The following is a 6,710-nucleotide window of genomic DNA, read 5'->3' on the forward strand; positions in this document are numbered from 1 at the left end:
TGGTTTAATATTGAGGATCCTAACACTCTTACCTTATTAATTAACTTATTAAAATCAAGTTTGACCTAGTTAAATAAATCTAACATTTAACGTTAGTACTGATTTGAATTTATTTTAAGGGATTAAGGTTATCGATTCGAGTGTCCTTAATATGTTTGAGTCGAGGAAATTAAGATTCTACTATTCATGATAAAACGAAAGATTTAATCTTAGTTCTAAGATATTAAATTAGCCCAGCAAGCTAAGAAATTTCCTATCTTAGGGAAATTAGATTACTTCACATACACTATTTTTACATTCTTAACTGAAATCCAAAAACAAAAGAAATGCTAGAAGTAAATAAGTAAATAAAAGTAAAGGAAATGCAAATGAAATACGAAATGTTATTTATTTATGAATGCATTCTCAGGGTTCTCACACCAATCACCTATAAACACGTAGCACATATGTGACAGCCCCACCTCTCCTTAGGGCGAACCCTAGGGTATCAGCGGACTATCTGCCCAGCTCTCGCCAGGACTCAGTCGTTCAAAGAACTACTATCATTAATGAAGCAACGTAACATCATCCACTCACGGAAATTGAAACCCTGATTCAAGCATAATCCCTAATCCAACATTTCAGCTTAGCACATATAACATCATGTCAACTTAACACACTTTACTCCAATTTACATAATAAAACCATACTTAAGAAATTAAGCTTACAAGTCTGCTTAAAAGGAAGTCACAACCTCAAAACGCAAAACGGCAAAATAAAGCTAAGTATGCCCTTGATCAAAAGCCTTCCCGCTCTGTTAAGGAAAACAAAGGGAATGGGGTGAGCTAAAGCTCAGTGAGGTTCCAAGTAAAACAAGTAAGTACATAGCCAAATAAGAGTACAGAAATAATCAAATAAATATAACACAGTAGGATAACAGTTTAATCACAGTTCAATTCAAGGATACGGGTGGCTTTCAAAAGCCAAAGGTCCACTTGAGCTTGATCATAATTGCCTCCTGTTGACACTCCGTCAACACTTGTAACAGTATATAGGTCCGTAGCACACCACTTTCACCAGTCTCCCTCCACCAAACAACCCCCCACCGGGCCCGCACTCCATAAACAGTAGTTTGGTAATACTCGAGTATACCAGGAATCCGAGTTTCCAATGCTCAAGGATTCCAATGAAACAGTATCAAGCCGAGGATTTTTATCACTAGTAGTGCTGGACAACACAACAAGCAAGCACAACGGCTATGCTTCACTAGGGACCTCCAAGCAAGATTCGATTTCCAGTGAACAGTAAACAGTCCTCAAGGTTTATCGGCCTTCTCGACCAAGCCCTTGCTGGCTCGATACAACCGACTCACCTATGAGGTTGGGTACCCAAACAGTAACAGTAGTTGGTGGAATGTCATCCACGCAACTTAAGCACAGTCATGTATAGCAATATCTCATTTCATGTTAATTCATTCAGTAAGTAGAGCCTCAGTGAAAAGAAAAATAACCAGGAAGGTCGAGTGCGATAAAGTACACACTCGCCTCAATTTTAATTAAAACAGTGTTTGGCTCAATCAATAACAATTCAATACTTTCAAGTACACAAATATTTCACATAACAAGTAGCAGGTAGTGGAACACTCACCTGTCAGCAAAAGTAATAATCGACGTCAAACGTCTCAGTTACGATCACCGTCGTTGCCCAAACCTAGGTCAACGAGTGAAAACATTAATGATTGGATTCGTTCCCTAGTAAAGTATAGGTTCAGTAAGAGGCCAAGTGAGTAGCTTAAGTTACTTAATCCGGCATGCAAATAGGGTCTAAACCACGGTGAAAGTTCATGGAAAACAAGTTTAGTATGTAAATAAAAGTTTGGCAAGAGAAAAGTTTCACTAAAGCTCAAAGACTTCATTACGGGTTAAACTATCTTGCCCGGTCAGCCTCGGGAAAATGGTAATTTCTCATTGTGGGAAAGTTGGAATTAGGTTCCGTCAGTTGCATTGGAAACTAGGTTCATAAGGCTAAATTTGTCTAGAAGAAACCATTTCCAAAATCCCAACATAAGTGGCTCAAAATTAAGAAACCAGAAGAAATTTCTGGACTGCCTTGGATGAACAGTACCCACGGGTAGCCGACTTCCACGACTTGTCACGAATTGCTCAGGACGAACCAGAACATGAGCCAGGTACCATTTTAAAGCTCTAAGAGTCTATTTTCCAATGCCACAAACGGCACTCAATTCGGATCAGTGAGTAAAACGTTATAGCCTTTACAACATGGCTGGATAGAAAGTTTCTGGACCTAGTCTAGTTTTGTCCCTTTGCTTGCAACTCAAAATTTACTCAACCAAATTGGCTAATTTTTTGTAGACAACCTCTACACACATAACCCAAAATATATCACTCACATTTGTAGCCAAAAAATTCATGAAACATCAGGGCAAAATTCGGACAGCAAGCTGGACAAATTTCGGTCAGCACACTTAATTCTTTCCCAACTTTCATTCTTCTCATTATTTTCACTTTTTGCATATCCCAAGTATTACATCTGACCATATAGGGTTTTAAAGCATATCAATACCTCATAAACATAGATGAATAAGGATTAGACATTTCATCAAACACTTGGTATGCATATTAGTAAACCTAACCATTACTTGATTAACTCAAGAAACTAAACCCCAAATTCAACCATAACAAGTTGTTTTTCACCATTTCATCCTCAAGTAGATAATATAACATCATAAACCCAAATTGTAAAGATTACATACCTTATTTACAAGTTGCTTTGGTCACCAAACAAACCACCACAATAGAAGCTTTAGGCTTGAAACAACCTCAAAAATTGAAGGAAATTTTCTCACAAACTCTAGATCTTTCTCTTTTGGTTTTTGTTCAAGATCAAACTAAGGTTGTCATAGCAAGAAGATGGAGTTTTCTTCCTTCCCTTGGAAGCCCTTAAGGTGGACGAAATTTTGGAGGAAAATGAAGCAAAGTTGGTTTAAAATTCCTCTAATCCTTTGGTCAAACAAGATACATGGCTAAGGTTTTGCCACATGTCCACTTACTTGTCCCATTCTTTCTTAATCTTTGACTAATGGTGTCTTAACCTTTCCAAGTGCACCAATCATTCTTTAACACCTCTAACTAACCTTTCCAAGTGCACCAATCATTCTTTAACACCTCTAATCCTACATGTAAGATCTCTACCACTAATATAAAGACACTTGGTAAAATGCAAGTGGTGTATAATTAAAATCAACTCAAGAAAAATGTTTTACTTCAAGTAAAAAGGAATGAAGTGTAATGCATGAAAATTATTGTAACACCTAGAAAATATAATGTAAGGACATATAATATATGATTTAAATCCTATGATAAGGCTAATAATTTGAGGAAATTGTATTTTAAAGTGAGAGTCAATACAAGGGATTTGTTGTAACACATTGTAAAATATAATGCTAGGGCATATAAGAGGTGGTTTAAATCTTGGTGCAAGGCATGTAGTTTGGGAAAATTGTATTTTAAAAATGAGGGTTCTCACAACATAACACTTAGCATGCTCGACTAAATGCAAGAGCCTAATAAAGCAAATTAACACGTAGCAACAAAAGCAAGCAATCAATCTAATGAACCTATTACATTTGCTAACTAAAACAAAAGGGGAAGGGGAAAAATGGACAAAAATGCTCTCCAAGCCCTATCTATTACAAGCTAAGAGGTGTACACATACCGCATAAAAGAATAACTTAACAAAAGCAAAAGTAAATGAAGTAAATGAAAGGAATTAAGGAAAGGCAAGGAAATCAAAGTAGACATGCAATTCTCACTTAGCACATTGGATCACATAGAGGAAAATAAGGTCAAAATAAGGGACAGAGTGTACCTCCCTTGAATCGATGCCCTAACGAAGTGAAATTACTAATTTTACCCTCCAAAACAATAAAACGGTCAGGGTACCAATTTAATTAAAAACGTTAAAGAAAATATGCAAAACACAAGCTCACTTGGTCATAAAACTCTTAAAATCACGAATTAAGTGCAATTAAACAAAATATGGTAATTACTTAAAGCAAACAAGCAATGAAGTTGCAAAAATCAAAGCTGCGAAGGATCAAATTGATGAAATTATTCAATTGGTTGGGTAATGGTGAAACAAAGAGAGACTTGGGGGGCCAAAGTGTAATTTTCAGAAATTATTTCATGCAAGCTTACGAGGAAACCTTCTGTAACTTTGCTGGTTTCTTTCTACTGCAATTTACCGTAGCTTCCTTTCTATTTCACTACCTCAAGCAACCAACATTTTGATATCTCAAGCAACTAATACAACACGATCACTAAGCATTCATCTCAATTTCACCATGCAATCTTTACGTTTAAACATCAGAAAATTCGGACAAAAGATCATGAAAAGCACCAAAATAACCTTCTGCAATTTTTGCCATTTACAGGAATTTGATTTCCAGCAAACACTCGAGCCTGATCTATGCGCCTTTGGACCAACAATCACACAAACTCACTCATCCAATTCCCTCCTTCAAACGCAAGGTTAAATAACCTATCAAGCAATGAAACCCAGCAACGAACTACAAAGCAAAAGCTGCATTTTTCGGATTCGTGAAAGCCATTTCTTTTCATTCAAACATAGCTTATGACTGTTGCCTTTTCCTTTCGTCGAGATTCAAGTTCAAATGCATATATAATCTAAACACTCAAATACATGAAACCAACATCTGCTGGTATGGGGATCTTAGACTAATGACTTGCGGGAACATTGGGAAGAAAAATAGGACGGCAGCAGAGAACAATTAACCCAGAAAACAAAGCAACATAGCGTAGCAGCAACGTTCAACAAAGCAGCAAACTTTCAAACCAAAAGCTACAAAACATACACTCTACCGTTAATGACTCATTCCATGTTTTGCATTTGTCAAAGGTTTCCCAACCCAGACCATTTCAAGAAGATGAAAACACAGCTAGGAACGAAAGAAAGAATCTTGCGCTAGACATGTACATGGGAAAATCAGTCAAAACAACAAACGAATTTCAAGCAATCCAAAAGCTCAAGCAACCCAGAAAGAAAATGCCCCATCCGACATGGCTGTAACTCTGGACAACCAAACAGAGGAGATTTGGATATAAAGAACAGGAGAAACTGGTTTTACCTGTTGAAAACAAAGGACCGGACCACTGTACAGCCATGACATCAAGACCGAACCTCTCCTGAGTCTCCTCTCTCGGCTGGTTCTAGAGCTTTCCTTCCCAAGCTCTCCTTTTCTCAGCTTTTCTGTTTCTCGCCGCAGCCTGGCCCTGATTTCTTGCCAAAGCCTTTCTCCTTTATTTCCATTTCCAGCCAAAGCCTCCTTCTCCTCTCTTACCCTGGCTTCATTGCTCCTCAGTCCATAGCCTATCTAGTTTCGCTTTCTTTCTTTTCTAGCACTGGTCACTTCAGCCGTCACCTTATTCCTCTATCCGCCATTTGCTCCCTCCGGCCAAAAACCCAGGCCGTCTCTTACAGATTCTACTCTCGGCCCTTTTCTCCTTTGAACTTTTCTAAAACCCAGCCGTCACTCCTCCCTCTCTTTTCAGATTTTCAGCCGTCACCCCCCTCTTCTGATTTTTCTTTTGCCGTTCCTCCCCCCTTCCCCTAAAGCTGCGCTTCTTCTTTTCTATTTATATAGGACCTCAACCCTAAACTTCCAGCCATCTTTCCCAAAATTGCAGCTAAAGGAGCTGCCCAGTCCTTCCTTGCAAGCTACGACAATACGCAGCTTGCAAGTCGCGTATTTTTTTTTTGAGATTAATTAAAACAAAATTGATAATAACAAAAATAACTTAATTAACATTGGATAAAAATAAATAAACTAAAAACAACAAAGTGCAAATTCCATTTTCCTTTTTTTTTTATTTTCCATCATCATTTTTCCTCGTTTTCTTTTTTTTTTTTCAAGAAAACATTGAAATTAAATCACAAACAACTAAATCATATTTTTGAATGTTTTTCTTTCTTCTTTTTTTCTTTTTCGAGAAATTTTATGCTAGAAAGTTTAAAATAAAAATAATAAAATAAAAACTAAAAACTAAAAAGTGAATAAAACTTAACACGACAAATAAAAACTGAAAATTAATTAGTAAATGAAATTACGCTAAAAATTTGGTGTCTACAGTTTGTCCCTCTTTGTCTGAGTTTTGAAAAAATTTGAGACAAAGAAGTAGACACTAAATACTTACCTGCGTTATTCGGCGGTGAACGTCTCGAATGATGAATGCTTTAGAAATGGGGTCTGACCCCTTTTGACAAAATTTAAAATGGGATTGACCCAGACAAGAAATTTAAAATGCGGGACTGGCCCGAACCAGAAATTTAAAATGGGACTGACCCAAACAAAATTTAGAATCATGGGACTGACCCGAATAAAACTTAAAATCATGGGACTGGCCCGAATAAAACTTAGAATCATGGGACTGACCCGAATAAAACTTAAATCATGGGACTGACCCGAATAAAATTTAGAATCATGGGACTGACCCGAATAAAACTTAAACTCATGGGACTGACCCGAATAAAATTCAAAATCATGGGACTGACCCGAATAAAATTTAAAATCATGGGACTGACCCGAATAAAACTTAAACTCATGGGACTGACCCGAACAAAATTAAAATCATGGGATTGACCCGAATAAACTTAAAATCATGGGACTGACCCGAATAAAACTTAAAATCATG

The 6,710-nt window shown here is 37.0% G+C and overlaps 1 long non-coding RNA gene across 1 annotated transcript; it reads right to left on the minus strand.

Annotated features, from left to right (window-relative positions):
• Positions 1-369: 369 nt before the first annotated feature.
• On the minus strand, positions 370-2,939 carry LOC140008037 (uncharacterized). Its single transcript, XR_011815452.1, has 3 exons — positions 2,753-2,939; positions 1,627-1,689; positions 370-793 (listed from the first exon to the last, which is right to left on the minus strand). It is a non-coding gene; the product is annotated as an uncharacterized lncRNA (long non-coding RNA).
• Between the last annotated feature and the right edge of the window lie 3,771 nt (positions 2,940-6,710).

Source organism: Coffea arabica, chromosome 6c (assembly GCF_036785885.1).
Source record: "Coffea arabica cultivar ET-39 chromosome 6c, Coffea Arabica ET-39 HiFi, whole genome shotgun sequence".
Lineage (NCBI taxonomy): Eukaryota > Viridiplantae > Streptophyta > Magnoliopsida > Gentianales > Rubiaceae > Coffea > Coffea arabica.